The sequence below is a fragment of the Prionailurus bengalensis genome, chromosome C1 (genome assembly GCF_016509475.1).
Source record: "Prionailurus bengalensis isolate Pbe53 chromosome C1, Fcat_Pben_1.1_paternal_pri, whole genome shotgun sequence".
Taxonomy (NCBI): Eukaryota; Metazoa; Chordata; class Mammalia; order Carnivora; family Felidae; genus Prionailurus; species Prionailurus bengalensis.
This window is the reverse complement of record NC_057345.1, coordinates 5,569,565-5,587,156: the sequence shown is the minus strand read 5'-3', so window position 1 is coordinate 5,587,156 and position 17,592 is coordinate 5,569,565. Positions and strand designations below refer to the sequence as shown.

The 17,592-nt window shown below is 42.6% G+C and overlaps 1 protein-coding gene across 1 annotated transcript in view; it reads right to left on the bottom strand.

Moving 5' to 3' along the window:
- Window positions 1-1,348: 1,348 nt before the first annotated feature.
- Window positions 1,349-17,592, bottom strand: part of LOC122482048 (basic proline-rich protein-like) — a 19,116-nt gene continuing 2,872 nt past the window's right edge. The window contains exons 3-5 of the mRNA XM_043578468.1: window positions 16,889-17,017; window positions 11,972-12,023; window positions 1,349-4,434 (exon numbers count right to left, since the gene is read on the bottom strand). The gene's annotated coding sequence lies outside the window, so the exon portion shown is untranslated. The remainder of the gene's footprint in view (window positions 4,435-11,971; window positions 12,024-16,888; window positions 17,018-17,592) is intronic.

Genomic DNA, 17,592 nt, shown 5'->3' with positions numbered 1-17,592 from the left:
TCTTCTCCTGCCTGCCCAACCCCCCTCATCTCATGATTTGAATCACGGCAAAAACACAACAAAACCCTTGTTTTGTTTTTAAGAGAGAGAGAGGAGAGTGCCAGCAGGGGAGGGGCAGAGAGAGGGAGAGAGGGAGAGAATTCTAAGCAGACTCGAACTGCCATCTCGATCCCACGACCCTGGCATCGTGACCTGAGCTGAAATCAAGAGTCAGACATTCAACCGACTGAGCCACCCAGGCTCCCCAAAGCATTTGAGGTTTGTCTCCTGTATGTGGCCAGCACCTTGCTAAGTGCTACGGTAGATGTGAAGGAAAGAAAGGACAGGCTGTGGCATCACAGGCAAGGAGGCCCCACAGATGAAATGACTAGAATAAAGCTTACCAAAATAAGGTCGAGGGCCAGGTTACATGACACACGCTGAATTGCCACCGCGAGTCACAGGTGGGATTCTCAAACTATGTGTCGTGAAGAAGCACTTTTGTTCTCATTTCCAATCCATCGTGAACCAAGTGGTCCTGTTGCCCATGCCTGTAACACAGCTCCCGTGACAACCAGCTCATTGGGTGAGTGCGCCAGCACCCGGAGTGGCCCGTGCCCCATCAACAAGACTACCTCAGGGACCACATCCTTGGACATCGTGGCCATGCCAAATTGCCCAAAGCCTCTTCATTTCCCTACTCATCTTGTCGCAGACCAGTCACAGTTTTCGAACTGGTTTTGAACTAGTAATCCACGGACTGCTTTCTGAGTCGCACCCTGAGCTGGACCTAATGGGGGAAGCTTCCGTGTTTCCAGGGGCATCCCAGAAGCGGCAATAAAAGACAGACAAAGCAACGGTCCAGAAGCTAGGGAAAAAATAAAACAACCCGCGTGTGCTTGCGATAAATATTTTTATCGCAACTTGGAACAAATTGATAGACTTTGGGTCAGGGTCTAAAAAAAGACTATCAAGAACTTCTCTGTCTCATGACTTGAGGGAACAGTTGGTTCAGTAGGGTTCCCAGAAATAACAAAAAGGAGAGGACCGGGGCGCCTGGGTGGCTCAGTCAGTTGAGCGTCCGACTTCAGCTCAGGTCACGATCTCGCGGTCCGTGAGTTCGAGCCCCGCGTCGGGCTCTGGGCTGATGGCTCGGAGCCTGGAGCCTGCTTCCGATTCTGTGTCTCCCTCTCTCTCTGCCCCTCCCCCGTTCATGCTCTGTCTCTCTCTGTCTCAAAAATAAATAAACGTAAAAAAAAAAAAAATTAAAAAAAAAAAAAAGAGAGGACCGACATGAAGGTATTCCAAAACCATCGCCCAACTGGCTTATCAGCTGGCGAGGAACAGAATCCAGAAGTGCACTCCTTGGTAAGAACAGTCAACGTCTCCTGTTTGGGCACCACATCTCAGGAGGCCTCTTAGGCATCAAAGGGAAGGAGACAGGAATGAGTCCAAAGTTTGGGTCAAGCCCACTCGTCACGAGTTAATGAGCTCAGGCTCTCAAGCCACACTACGGGGCTTCAAATCCTGGCTCTTCCGTTTAGTAGCTATGCAATCTTGAGCCACTGGCTTGATCTGTCTTTGCTTTGGCTTCCTCAAATAAGAGGGGGCAACAATGGCACCTCTCTCAAAGGGTTGTCGTAAGAACTGAAAGAGGTCACGGGTGTAAACCCCTTAGAACAGTGCCTCGCACACGGCAAGGGCCAGCTGCTGCTTTTAGCCTTTTCTCCTCCGGCAGCTTCATCGTCAAGTCCGACTGTAGAGGGATTTAAGAAATTGTGCTCCGATACCCTTCAACTCAGATGATGAGACCCCGGCGTTCAAAAGCCCTAGGTCTACGCAGAGCACGTGGGGACTCAGTTAGTTGCTACTCACATCCTTCAAAGCCCAGTTCACATGCCATTTCCTCAAGTAAGCTTGTATTAGCTAGGAACTGCACCCAGCTGCGTGATATAGAAACCCCTCTTCTGTGGCTTCATCAAATAGGGGCTCATTGTTAGCACCTCATAAGAGGTTGGGGGATAGAAACCCAAGGGCAGGGGCACCAGGTCCCAGATATCGTCAATGCCTTCGTGACTTCGGTCTTCGTATCACTCCATGGACACCCCTATCAAGGGGGAAGTGGAAAGAAGACTGAGGACGAAGAGGCGGAATCTACTCCAGGAAAGCGAAACTCAGCCGGCACCATCCGGTCCACTCCCACCACGTGAGTAGTCAGTGCGAGGTCCAGTGGCCATCCCGTGTTGCAAGGGACGTACAAAAATGGATACTCTGCCCATTCAAACGAAATCAGAGTTCTGTTCGTAACAGAAAAGAGAAGAATGTTTAATGAAGAAGAAACTAGCAGAGAAGGTGTCCTTGACCCCTAAGACCAGCTCAGGTCCTACCGTAAGATGCTTTCATGGCATCACATGCTCCTTTTTTGTGTCTCCATTACGTGCAGGTTTAATTCAATAACTTCTCATGAAAATAATTCTTAGTGTCTGCCTCATACCAGAACAGAAGCTTTGGGAAGGCAAGAACCACATCTCGCCTGCCCAGCTTACTCCAGGACCCCCCAGAGCCTAGACCAGTGCCTCGTATCCAGTATGTACACAACAAATATATGGGGAGTTGGTAAGCAGACCACTTAATAAAAGTTCATCGATGGACTTACTATAGACAATTAACTTCACTTTTTTCTTGTTTAAACTCAGATTAGAAATATTTATGTGCCTTAGAAGGTTAACGTTATGAAGACGATGTGAAAAGAAATCAAAAAACACTGGGAAAATATGTTGGGTGAAAACTCGATACGTGTGGCAAGAGAGAAAACAGAGCCTCAGAATTCCTAAGGGATATGCCTTAAGGTCATGGGAATAGAAAAATGTCACGCAGGAGAATGCCAGAAATATAACTGTATTATTTGGTAATAAATATGGGAGATGGAAGCATATTTAGATATGGCTGTCCTTTCTCTCTCTTCTCCCCTTCCTTTCCTCCCCGGAAAAGAGACACTTTTATAAACTGTGTTTTTATAAACGGAATTAAGCGACTCAGGGGAACTCGTTTGCTGATAGAAGTTCGTCCCCATTCACTCACTCGACCAACAAACCAACACTTGCGGGAGTGTGCACCTTTTTGGATGCCAGGAACACAACAGTTATCAAACAAACGTGACCTTGACTCACACAGCACTTATGTGTCGGTTGGGGCAGTGGGAGGGCAAGACAATAAAGAAGTGAGTGGATTCACTGCTGGTGATAAATGCCATGGGATGCTGTGGCAGTGGAATATGAGGGAGGTGGTATTTAAGCCACCACCCAAGAATGGGAAGACAGCTATTAGAACAGCCGGGGAAAGAACGTCAGGTGGCCCAAAGATTGTGGGAAGGGGGAGAGGGGCTTGATATGGTCCCTTCATCCAATCACATCTCCTACTGCTCACTTACACTCACTGGCCAACCCCGTTGTTACTTGGACATGCCGAGCACACTCTTGCCTCAGGCCCTTTGCACATACTGGTGTCCTATGCTCCACTGAAACATTCCTCCCATATATCTCCTCCTTATTCACTCTGATTCAGAACTCTGCTCAATAAAGTGATAGGGCAATGGATGATGCTACGACTATATTCATTCTCACGTTAATTCAGCACGTATTAACTGAACGCCTACTGTGTGCCAGGCACCGTTCTAGGCCCTGGGGACATCTGGTCAACGGCAAGGTGAATTTCTTGCTCTCCCAGGTCCTACAATGTACCTGGGGAAATGTGCAGTCATCAAACAAACAAAATGTCAGACAGTGATATGTGTAAGTGGATGAGAGTTTCTATTTTAAATAGAGTGGTCAGAAGAGGCCTCTCTGAAGAAGTTTCGAGCAGAGGGCTGAAGGATCTAAGGAGGCCATGAGAAGACTGGGGCAAAGACACTGCAAACGGAAAGGTCATAAGGCAGAAACTATCTCAAAAAAAACCACAGGAAGGTATCTCAACAAAGCTGTTAAAAAATGACATGGAAACTATATTAAAATTTTGTGTCCCCCTTCCCCAAAAGATATGTTAAAGTCCCAGCCCCCAGTACTTGACAATGTGATCTTATTCGGGGAAAGGGTCTTACAGGTGTAATTCCTTAAGACGAGATCATACTGCAGCAAGGTGGGCCCAGAGTCCAATATGACTAACGTCTCTGCCAGGAGGTCATTTGAAGATGAAGCAGAGATTGCAGAGATGCGGCTCCACATCAAGGAGCACCGAGGATGTCAAGGAATGCCACCATCGGGGGCTTGAGGAAGGATTCTTCCTAGGATCTCGGAAGGAGCGTGGCCCTGCTGACCCTCGATTCTGGACTTGAGGCCTCCAAAGCTGCGTGACAACAGAGTTCTCTCGTTTTAAGCCTTCCGGCTTACGGTACCTTTGATGGCAGCCTTGGGTAATGAATACAGATGCCTTCTAGACGTCCAACTTCTGGAGTTAGAGCTACAGATGTAAATGAGGAGATATCATTGCAACACAATGAGCAAAGAGACTAGACTTCACCCTTCAGTGAAGCCCAACAGTCTCCTGTCCACAGGAGTCACGTGAACAGGAGCCGATGACAACCTTTGAAGGAACGAGATGGCTTACATTCTAAGACACCTGCACAAATTTCAGAAGAGCTGAGCGGACCGCCACAGTGTCGGATTAAGTCAAGGCCACAGCAAGAACCACGGGCAGATGAAATCACCATGTAATAGTAGACCATGAAATGGTAAAAACACAACATACTATTCGTGATCCAGTAAATATAATAAAAATGTCTTACGTGGCGAAATGCAGCCAGTAGTATAGATAATGGTAACTGGTGACCTCAACATTTATCAAAGTGACAGAATTAAATATGAGAGAACTAGACAGAGCAGTAGCCCGGATGACTCAGTAACTACAACAGAATTAGCAGGTATAAATGGAGAACAGTAAGGAGGGGGACAATGAACTTCCTTTGCGAGTATACAAGTCTCCCCAATAAAAAGTCATCAAATTCTAGGGGCGCCTGGGTGGCTCAGTCGCTTAAGCGTCTGAATCTTGATTTTGGCTCAGGTCATGATCTCATGGTTCGTGGGTTCGAGCCCCACTTCGGGCTCTGTGCTGACAGTGTGGATCCTGCTTGGGATTCCCTCTCTCTCCCTTTCTCTCTGCCCCTCTTCTGCTCTCTCTCTCTCAAAATAAATAAATAAACTTTTTAAAAAAGCCATGAAATTCTAGAGCACACGGTCATATTCTTACGTCCAAACCGCAATAATAACAAAAAATGAACAAAGAGAAAAGGTACCTTGAAGTAATCAAAACTTATAAAGCATCAAACAACATGGAGGGTGGAACTGAATTCAAGACATGTCAGACCATTTTCGCAGTGATAAGGGTAAATATGATACCTCAATTTGTAAAAGGCTGTCTTAAATTAAAAATCGCGTCCATTAGCCTCTAGGGTGTGAGAAAAGTCTGCCTGGGAACAGCATCACCCATCTGATTGCTGGGGTTGGCTTGGTGGATAGGTCAGGCCCAGCCTGTCCCTCCTCAGAGCTCAGACTCCATCCGGAGGGAGTGGGGTGGGCTCTTCACGGAGAAGCTGTTGCCCACTCTTACAGAAAACGTACTACATTTTCTTTTGTCTTTCTAAAAAGTCCCCTAACCCTTCGAGGTGCCCATTTCTAAAGAAATCTCGTTGCATTTAAACTCCAAGGCCAAATTTTTATTCCAGCAGCCCGGGAATCAGATGAAAAACTATGTCCAATCCATTTATAACAAACGATGATCCTCAGACTCAGATGAGTGTCGGTGGGGGTCTGGCGGTGGTAGGGATTTCTTGCCTCTTCTGGGAGATGAAATCTCTCGTTATGGCATTGTTATGTCACCAAAACACAGAGCCTGCCAAACCCCAGCTTAGACATTTATGTGGGTTTTCCCGAATTCCCTTCAGCAATTTAAATCCTAGATGTTATTGCCAGCTACCAGGGAATTAAATAGGGAATATTCAGGAAATATAAAGTGACTAACAGTTAGCGTTGCACAACCCTTTCTCATGGGCATTTTCCAGGGCTGGGAAACAGACTCGAGGGTACAGTGGAACACAATAACACGTTCACAGACATCCTGAGGTTCAGACGCTACAGACAGATGGAGAAATTACTGGTCCTGTTCCTGGAAGGACTGAATGTTTTCACAGTAAACCTCTTTGCCTGGGGCTTTGTTCGCTCGTATCTTAGAAGTCGTGATTCAGTACAGTTGGAATTGTGCATGAGCAAAAGTCAAGATTTCAGTTTTATGGATACACAGGTCACCTCTCTCTCCGAAAAATAATGAACGGCTAATCACCTGAAATTAAGAACTGGCATCGGAAACACACTGAGACCTTCCCATTCAAACCCGACATCCCGCAACCATTTGAGATTGTTATTACTACGCTTTAGTGAAAGACAGAAAATCAAAACAATACGTGCGAATTTGGTGCCTAAAGAAAGGACGGGGACAACACTAAGAGACAAGCAAGCGTGGACCTCACTCCACAGTGTGACAAAGCTGTAGAGCCGACAGGACCCAGGAAGGGAGTGTAATTCTTCGAGGAAGAAGGGACACGGACAGCATCAGCTAAGATCGTGCTCCCGTGTGTAAAAATGGAACAGCAAAGGCCAGAAAACAGAGAATGTGCCTCCTTGAAACGGACTAAAAAGATACGTTGCAAAAAATAGGAAGTAGAGGTTTTTGGCCAGGATCCCTTACATCTGGAATCTCCTGGCTTTTTTTCAGCATAACAGGAATCAAACCCTGCAGTGAAAACTTCACTTTTAAAACAGGCATGTTTTATCTTGGACTTTTCAGTATTAGCGTGTGCATACTCCCAACGTACGGAAGGTGTGAGGGATGAGTATGTTTATTCTCTCCCTCTCCCTCTCCCTCTCCCTCTCCCTCTCCCTCTCTCTCTCTCCTTTTCCTCCTCCTCCTCCTGCCTCTGCATATGTGGAACAATAAAACTTTAAAAGCATACTTGTAATTTTTGCTAAACACATTTATCTCAAGTTTTGTGACCGATAATTCTACAGCAAGGAAGTACCTATCTGTGAGATATCATTGTATCTGTAAATGTCTCGTTTCTTCAGGAGAGAAGACCTCTATCCGCAGTCGGTATTTGCGATGTTCTTTCTTATTTTAAGCTGTTGATAATAAGGTGTTCAACCACAAAGTAAGTATCACGTGCTTTCTCTGTCCCCATGCACCCCGTAGCTAACAAAAACAGAGGGGGGGGGGACTCAGAATCTATAAAATCCTGCTTCGGTGAAATGTCCTCTGTACCTATGACCCCATCTCACAAACTAATAAGCTGTATAACTACATGCTAGTCTGTCCTCCAGAATACACATCAGAGCCAGATGGAAATTCCACTGACCAAATTAAAACACACTAATTGGGCATCAAATTTCTCCCGAAAATGTTCCTTCCCAGCATCAGAGATGAGGTATCGTGTGGGTGTCGGATGTACAGCTAAGAGGAAATTCATTCTTTCTGTACAAATAAATCATTCAAATTCACTTCACTGAACTCTCTTATTGGCTCCTAGAAATGATCAAATGTAGGATGTGGGAAATGTAATTGCTCACACATCCAAAAGGTTTATTCAGTGAATGGAAACAAGAATAGTGGAAACAAGACAGCTAAATCATTTTTTAGATAAGATGTGTTCCTTTGCAAAACAATTCTAGAAAATCAAAAGCTACATCTGGGGTACAGATGGATACAGATGCTCTTAGCTTCAAATGGATGTATGCAAAAATCTCTGTTCAAATACGCTAAATGTTTTAAACAATTGATCTCAAGGGGCCCCTGGGTGGCTCAGTCAGTTGAGTGTCCAGCTTTGGCTCAGGTCATGATCTCGCGGTCTGTGGGTCCGAGCCCCACATCGGACTCTGTGCTGACAGCTAGGAGCCTGGAGCCTGCTTCAGATTCTGTGTCTCCCTCTCTCTCTCTCTCTCTCTCTGTCCCTCCCCCACTCATGCTCTGTCTCTCTCCCTCTCTCAAAAAAAAACATTAAAAAAAAAAGAATCGATGTTAAGACATTCCATTCTAACATTAATTCCTAGTTCATAGTCTCACCAAAAACACACTGTATAAAATTAACCCTACAGTATAGGGGCACCTGGGTGGCTCAGTCAGTTAAGCATCTGACTCTTTGTTTTGGCTCAGGTCATGATCTCATGGTTTGTAGGATCAAGCCCCGCATGGGGTTCTGCGCCCACAACACAGAACCTGCTTGAGATTCTCTCTCTCTCTCTCTCTCTCTCTCTGCCCTTCTCCCATGCTCTCTCTCTCTCTTAAAAGAAATAAACATTTTAAAAAATATATTTAAAAAAAATTAACATTACAGTTAGGAATTCCCACCAACATAGGCAGCTCCATGAATTGCAATGAATTTTCCGGCTATTGTACAATTCTCATGATGATTCAAAAATAATTGAACTTCCAAATTTTTTTCAGAATAGTTGACCTGACCTGAAAGCCACTGATAATGTTTACAGAAGCCTTAAATAGCTCAGTATTCCTCAGGTCAACGTCAACATCAACAGTGACAAATCATGTTAATAGCACGTACCCTTGATATGATGTGATAAAAAAGGCACTTTACTTCTATGATCTTCCTCTTTTAAACCAAAAGCATTACGAGAAAAACATTACATAAATTCCAATAGAGGGACATTTGACAAAATACCTGACTAGTCCTCCTCAGAACTGTCAAGATGATCAAAAACAAGGAAAGTATGAAATTGTCACAGCCAAGAGGAGCCTAAAAGAGACATAACAACTAAATGTTATATGGTGTTGTGGATGGGCTCCTGGAAAAGAAAAAAAGGCATCATGTAAAAACTAAAGAAATCCAAATGAACAATGGAGTTCAGCTGATTATAATGTGTCACTATGGGGGGCGCCTGGGTGGCTCAGTTGGTTAAGCTCAGCTCAGGTCATGATCTCACAGTCCGTGAGTTCAAGTCCCGCATCGGGCTCTGTGCTGACAGCTTGGAGCCTGGAGCCTGCTTCAGATTCTGGGTCTCCCTCTCTCTGACCCTCCCCCATTCATGCTCTGTTTTTCTCTGACTCAAAAATAAATTTAAAAAATTTTTTAAAATATTTATAATGTATCACTATGGGTTCATTAATTGTAAGTAATGTTAACCAGGGGAGAAACTGGGTGCTGAGTATATGGGAACTCTGGACTGCCTTCTCAATTTTCCTGTAAATCTAAAACTGCCCTAAAAAAATAAAGTCTATTTTAAAAATATTGATGGCTTTTGTTTAAAATGTCATAGCTTTGGAGCACCTGGGTGGCTCAGTCAGTTAAGTATCCAACTTTGGCTCAGGTCATGATCTCAAGGTTCGTGGGATCGAGCCCCACGTCGGGCTCAGTGCTAATAGATCAGAGCCTGGAGCCTGCTTTGGATTCTATGTCTCCCTCTGTCTCTGCCCCTTCCCCACTCACACTCTGTCTCTCTTTCTCTCAAAAATAAATAAACGTGAAAAAAAAAATTTAATGCCATAGCCTCATGTCTGCCACTTATCTGTAAGTGGTTCAAATAAAAATGTAAAGAATGTAAAAGGGTAAAACAAATGTAATAATTTGTAATAATCTGTAACTACTAATAGCCTACTGTTGACTGGAAGCCTTACCCATAATGGAAATAGTCGATTAACAAATGTCTTGTAGGTTACAGGCATTATATGCTGTATTCTTTCTTTTAATGTTTATTTATTTATTTTGAGAGAGGAAGCACAAGTGGGGGAGGGGCAGAAGGAAAGGGAGAGAGAGAGAACCCCAAGCACTGACAGTGCAGAGCTTGATGCGGGGTTCCATCTCACAACCACGAGATCATGACCCGAGCCAAAGTCAAGAGTCAGATGCTTAACTGACTGAGCTGCCCAGGCACCACTATATTCTTACAATAAAGAAAGCTAGAGAAAAGAAAATGCTATTAAGAAAATCATAAGGAAGAGAAAATACATTTATAGTACTCTACTGTATTCATCCAAAAAAATCCATGAACCTGCATGCTTATATTTTCAAAACTGTGTTTTTCAAGGGTCAACTATATTGACTATATAAATAATAATAATAATAATAATAATAATAATGATAATAATAATAACTTCCAATTAGTGGTGCTAAAGAAAGAGAGATTAGAATTCCAAATAAGAAAATAAAAATTGGACGGCAGTGATGTGAGTTAACATGTTCTTAATCATTCCTTGTATTTTTCAGAAAGGTAAAGATATTAGCTTTAGACTTTACTATGCTAAGTATGCATTTTGCAATTTCTAGATAGCCATTTAAAAAGAGAACTAGAGAGTATAATTTTTGAATTGAGGGATGGGATGAAAAAAAAATGTAATGACTATCCAAAAAGCAAGAAAGAAGAAAAAAGAAACTTCTTACAGCGAGACAAATAGAAGGTACAAACTTACATGATAAAAATAAGTTATAATTGTCAGTAAGTATATCAGTAATCACAATAGATCCAAGTGAAATAACTCTCTACTTAGAAGACAAATTAAAAAAAACAAACAAACCTCTGTGCTTTTTATAAGACACAGCTAACACTTAAGGAAACTCAAAGATTAAAAAGAACATTTTGGAAAAAGATTCACCAAAATACAAACTAAATGAAATCCAGCGTGACTATAGCAATACCAAACAAAACAAACTTTAAAGCAAAAGTTATTACTAATAGAAGCTCATTATACATTAACAGAATGTTCAATTTACCAGACAGGTTTAACAATTCTAAACTTGTATGCACCTAATAACATAGCCTCAAAATATCTAAGTAAAAATGTCAACAATATTACCAGAATAGAGTGAGGGAGAGTAGACCAACAGCCAGGGAGAACAAATAAAATAAATGGAAGCTACAATGATGAGCTACCCAGATCCCCCTGGAGGGCTGAAGTCTTACTTCTGGGATTAAGCCCCATACTTCTATGATTGCTGCCAGAAAATAGTCCTTACCTGTCAACCCTCTTTAAAGAGTGTCTCAGCTAAATAAAATGGCTTTGCCCAATATTGCTCTTCCTCCCAAGGGCAACCCACATCCAATGACTGGCCAGTGGGGGTGGAAGGAATAAAGATCCAGCTCCCTTGCCTAAGTTGGGACAACTCTAGAGGACCAATCCAGCTCCAAATCTTTCCATAGGATCAGCTAAGGCCTCTCTTGGATCTGTACCACAGCTCAGCTTCTCTTTCTGCCCAAATCTGCTCTTTCCTCTTCCCTTCAATAGATTCCAAGAGTATACTCTAATAAATTATCCTTCATCCCAAAGCCTGTTGCCCAAGGAAGCCAATCTGCAACAAATATCCAAAGGGGGTGGGGGAGTACTAGTAAGAAACTGAAAGCATGGAATAAAAGTCAGGAAAGAAGATATGGCTATAATTAGATTTGGGCCCAATTCATATAGAGGTGATAATAAAAGTTTAGGAATTGAATGTGATGGCTTAGAAACAGATAAAAATAGCTCCAGAGGATGCCTACAGCTAAGCATCCTAGAAAAAGAAGACCAGAAGACTAAGGAGGACTCAGAAGAGACACCAAAAAGGTATGATAGTGTAGTGTCATCAAGGTCAAAGAACAGAAAGCTTCAAGGTGCAAGTTACGGGGTCAAATGCTTATCCTATAGATAATGAAATTGTTGTGGATACTTGATGTATACCAAAAACATCCATTTCCCTTTTCTCCTAGTCCATGGTCCAATTTGACTGTAGGAGATCACCACCCTTTCTCTGCATTTAGCTGATGTGCTTCAGGTGGAGCTAATTCTACCCATGGTTCCAAGGGTGGCCTTGCACCCAGGCTTGGCCAATCAGAGCATTCGTTCCCTGTCCCTCCATTTGAACTAGTGAGAAGCAGGCCCAGGTTTTGGTTTTTGTTCAAACCATTAATAAGCTTTTTTTTTTTTTTTTTTAATTAAATGGCCCAGGGTTTGCTGGCAGCCATCTTACCTCAGAGCTTCGGGCAGCCATCATGCCACCGAAGAACCTCAAGATGAAGTCACTACAAAATAGGACAAAACCAAAAGTTAGGGAAAGCCCAGACGCGGGTGACGTTATTTGAGCACCTAAATAAAGCAGTGCATGCAGCCACTAAGACTTGTCCAGAACCGAAGCAGTGAATTCCTTTTTATTTTAATGAACTTGAGTTGGATTTTTCTTTCTTTCTTTTTTCAATGTTTCTTTTTGAGAGAGAGAGAGAGAGAGAGAGACTGAGAGAGTGTGGGGGGGGGGTGGGCAGAGAGAGAGGGAAACAGAATCTGAAGCAGGCTCCAGGCTCTGAGCTGTCAGCACACAGCCCAATGCGGGGCTTGAACTCACAAATCGTGAGATCATGACCTGTGCCGAAGTCCAATGCTTAACCGACTGAGCCACCCAGGAGCCCCTGAGTTGGATTTTTTTTATGTCTAGCACAGTAAAAAGGTGCTGATAACATGAGGATAGATATTCTACACATTCAATTTCGCATTCTACTTTTTACACCAAGCATTATAATGGAAGAATTTGCAGTGGTTGAAAGCAACCGCCTCGGTTTAAACCCACAGTTACCAGCTTTGTAACCTTGGGCGTATTACTTCACCTTGTTCATAAACCAGGCATAGTAACAACATGGACTTCACAGGATTGTGTGAACGTTTAATTAACTCTTATAGGTAAAGCCCTAGAACAGAGCCCAGTTCCTAGCAAATGCTATAAAAGTGTCAGCTATTATTAGTTATTATTCCTAATTACAAAATCTTCGTAAGGATCATTTTAATAGCTGAATAGATATTCGATATTTTACATGCCAACTGTCCTACTAACAGGCCAGGTTTTCACTATTATGAACAACACTGCATTGAGCAACTTTGAGCAGAAAGCTTTCTCTATTTATGATTATTTCCTCAATGTATCACTAGTAAAAATACTGGCTCAGGGGCGCCTGGGTGCCTCAGTTGGTTAAGTGCCTCCAACTTCAGCTCAGGTTATGGTCTCATGGTTCCTGAGTTTGAGCCCCACATTGGGCCCTCTGTGGTCAGCACAGTGCTCGCTTCAGATTTCTGCCTCCCTCTCTCTCTGCTCCTCCCCCCTTGTTTTCTCTCTCTCTCAAAATAAATAAGCTTTAAAAAAAATACTGGTTCAAAGAGTCTTTGATTCTCAAAGATTTAAGGAGACAGAATCTAGTCTTGTTATGAAGACTTTTTTGCACTTTATATAAATTAAGTTTCCCATATGTTTGTCTATAATCCTACTGCTGAACGTTCTCTGAATGTTTCTCTTGCTCACTACCCCGAACCTGGTATGGACTGGCACATAGTAGGAGTTCAATAGATATTTATTAATGAATGAATACATGTATGAATGAATAAAGGTGGAGCCCCAAGAAGTGTTGGGATTCATTGACTTCTTACAATGCTACTGTACCTAGTCACTGGGTAATATCTCCTTGTCCTTGCCTTGCAGAGAAAATGGTAATGCTGCCTGTATTTAAAAGTTCTGCAGGTACTTTATGTACAAACTAAACCTATTTCTTTTTTTTTTAATTTTTTTTTTCAACATTTATTTTTGGGACAGAGAGAGACAGAGCATGAACGGGGGAGGGGCAGAGAGAGAGGGAGACACAGAATCAGAAACAGGCTCCAGGCTCTGAGTCATCAGCCCAGAGCCTGACGCGGGGCTCGAACTCACGGACCGCGAGATCGTGACCTGGCTGAAGTCGGACGCTTAACCGACTGCGCCACCCAGGCGCCCCTAAACCTATTTCTTAAAAGGACAAATGCCTGTGGGTGTTTCTGAATATGAGTTTACAGGAAGGTGCTCATAGATTTGTGGCCGCTTGTTATCTTCCCTTCAGAGATGCTGAGAGTCTCCCATCCGTCGGGTATCTCCCCAAGGATTGCTGGTGCTTGATATTTCCCTATGGCAGACCCTCGTCTTTGGCTTAAGGCTTTATAGCCTCTTAAGTGGAAATACTACAGGAAAAGTGAGACAGTTTCTCTTAGAAATCGTTTATGCTCCTGAAATTTAACAAATGAAAGCACCTCCCAGACAAATTAAATCATGTATGCTAATAAGCAATAGAGAATTTGGGAATCTTGCAAAGAAAGGTGTCAGAAAATCCCTCAACGAATTTACAGCAATAACAGTGCGAATAGCAATGATTTAAAAAAAAAAAAAAAAAAAAGGACAGTTACTGTTACTGAACCCTGACTGGGGCCAGACCACGTTCTAAGCACTTCCCAAGTACGATCTCATTTATCTGGCCAGGAACCCTGCAGAGTAGGAACCACTATTATCACCATCTTACAAAAGGCCAAGTAAGTACTTGAGTCACTGGTGAGACAGACAGTCAGGATGTAAACCCCAGGGTCTGCGTTCTTCATCACTGCACCAGATTTTTTTTATTCTCATTTTACACAGAATAAAAGAAACTATCTGTGACCAAGGGATCCATTTGGTAAAATCATAGCAAGTTGTTTCAGAACTAACTCCTAAGGGGTCCACCTCTCCAAAGTTTCTTTTTTCAATGCGACAGTTTTGCTCCCCACAGGTACCGTGTTTGCTGAACGATTCACTGTGTCTGTGGGCAGAATACTTCATCTCTGTGGGTGACAACGAAAGAGTGAGGTATATTTCTGTAATCTCTTGGTGAAGAGGTGACATTCATATTTTTAATTAATTTCTTTTTAATCAATTAATTTATTAATTTATTTATTTATCTGGCAAGGGACTAGAGCACACCCTACTGGCCAGCTGATGGGAAATACAGCATTTGCTTGGGGGGGAAAACGAAATGTTAAAATTTGAAGATAAAGTCAGGTTCATGTTCAAAAGAAACCCGAAAAGCATCGTCTTGCAAACATCCACATATTCAATTAACGTACGTACGGGACACTGAAAAGTTTCTGATAGTCATAAGTTCCAGAAGTGGACTAGAACAAGAAATACAATGATCACCAATCACATCAAATGTTTGTTAAGGGAGAATTAGGTAAATGAAAAGTGGTTCAATTTAAATATAAACGACTATACGTGCTATGAAGGCAGTTAAGCCATGGCCCTGACACTGAAACAAGAAAATGATCAGTTAAAACCAGTCTGTTCATGGGGCACCTGGGTGGCTCCGTCAGATAAGCATCCGACTCCTGATTTCGGCACAGGTCATGATCTCACAGTTCTTGAGTTCGAGCCCCACATGGGGTTCTGCGCTGACATGCAGAGCTTACTTGAGACTCCCTCCCTCTCTCCCTCTCTCTGCCCCACCACCCCAAAAATAAACATTAAAAAAAAAAAGTCTGCTCATTCTTCATGGTCTGCATATCTGCAGTATATACCACATATACTTTTCTTCTTTTTTTTTTTTTCCTTTTAGGGTAAAATCTAAGAAGGGGGAGGAGTATCCCTGACTACAGAAGGGAAAAAATGGATGTTGTAAAGAAATCTTTTCCCGTGCAATTTTCCAAATGGCTGCTACAGTTGAAAGCTCAGAGGAGACGTCCACTGTGCTGTGGGACTCTTCGTGAATGAATCTCGGCTCTTATCAGCATGGATGTTTTATAGGAACCCACAAAGTTTATTGGATATATATCTGTGCCCAGATGTCTCCAAGCCATAAAGTGGCATACTAATAAATGACCTATAAGAAATGGAATTTTTCCATTGTCATGTTTTCCTGCACACTCAGCCATATATTAGTAAAAAAGGGAAAGTGCCTGGTCACATTTATATCACGAATAGACAAAAGTAAACGCTCTAGAACTAAGAGGGTAATCCAGAAAGTGTCTCACTTTAAAACATTGGACTGTTTCTACGGTGAAGACAAAACCATCTATAATCAAGAAGAAAAACACCAAAATGTGCATCTTCTGCAGGATTCAATAACATTCAAACATAAATTTGGATGGGTTGAAAGGCCCCTGTCCAGCATTGGTATTGCTGGACAAGAGAAAAAGGAACAAAATCTTTAGAAAAGCAGTATCTGTGATTCTACGGTTTCTGAGCCAGAACGTCCCCTTGTTCTCACTCCAAGGACAGCTTCTTCTTACACTGAGAAATGGCCAAGTGCAAAGGGACAATTTGGGTCAATGTGATGTAAGTCTAACATTTTAGATGTTATGTTTAGTTTTTTTCATATTAAAAAATAATCAGCTAATATAAATTCCTTGGGAAGTGCTTCAAAATTAAATGGACTGTGAGAGATGGAAAAAAAAAGAAAGTCTGACTTTAAGCTTCTCTCTTCCTGGAGACAATTTAAAACAAGTTAGGTTCAGTACACAGAGGATATTTTCCCCCAAACCTCTAGTCTAGTGTTCTAATCTGTTAAAAATCAGTGAATGATCGCCTGATAAACACAAGATGCTAATATTATTGCAAGCTGCTTAGCACCTTCCTTTTAAACTCTTCCCTAAATACAATATCATTGACAGGACAGTATTATTACAAAAGATCACCAATAGACTATTAGATAAAAGATTTGTGGGGTAGGAGTCTCCTCATGTAATTCAGCCACAGCCGAGAGAGCTATATTACATGAACATAACTAGAAGCCAAATCCAGTAAGCTATCAACTATAACTGGGTTTCCCCCCCAAACAAATAGACATAGCTGTTTATTTTGCTCGTTTAACACAGATTAGAAGAGGGGCGCCTAGGTGGCTCTGTCAGTTCAGATCTCAGCTCAGGTCGTGACCTCACAGTGCGTGAGTTCGAGCCCCACATCGGGCTCTGGGCTGATGGTGTGGAGCCTGCTTGGGATTCTGTCTCTCCTTTTCTCTGCCCCTCCCCCCCCCCATGCTTTCTTTCTGTCTCTCTCTCTCTCTCAAAATAAATAAACTTCAAAAAATAAAATAGATCGGAAGAAAAGAGTGGGTTAATCATGTATTATACTCACGTGATTTTATGATTTTTGACAGCTTCCCAAAACGGGACACCATACGGTTGACAACTGTAGAGCGAGTATCCCGTGGATCTTCTTTCTCTAAAGAGGGGGTGTGTTTGATGGTTGCTCTGGCAATTATCGCTGTTAATGAATAGGGGAATGGAAAAGCATGCCAATAAGGCCAAAGCACAAATTACAACTGTATTGTAGTGGCTTGAATTAGCGTAACGAGGGTTCCTTTCGGATGAAACTTGAGTTCATCTAGGTCCCCATTCAGTAAACGCTCTGCACTGTGAGGTCTGAAAAGATGTTCTCTGGCAAGTTCTCAGGCTAGTTCTTTTTATACACTGATAACAGCATATGGCTAAGTCTTAAACATAAATGACACCAAAATGGGGGAGAACGATCTGGAGTTTCCGCACAGCAAAGAGCCTAATTTGGTGAAGAAAGCCAGAGAGTAGTTGTAACCGATTTCCATCATCCTACAATAATAACTAAATCAATGGCAATAAGACCATAAGTTGGTTGACCCGACTCAGGACCTATGACCCCAGAGCCCCCATAGACCAGAAAAAGCCCATCAGAAAGGAGAGGAGAACTCTCTGCTAAACATGGGTTTGTCTTGCAACTGAGAGAGGGCAAAGGGATACTTCAGATTTGTGTGTGCGCGTGCGTGTGCGTGAAGCCCTTGAATTCAAAACTGGGCCTTTGAATCG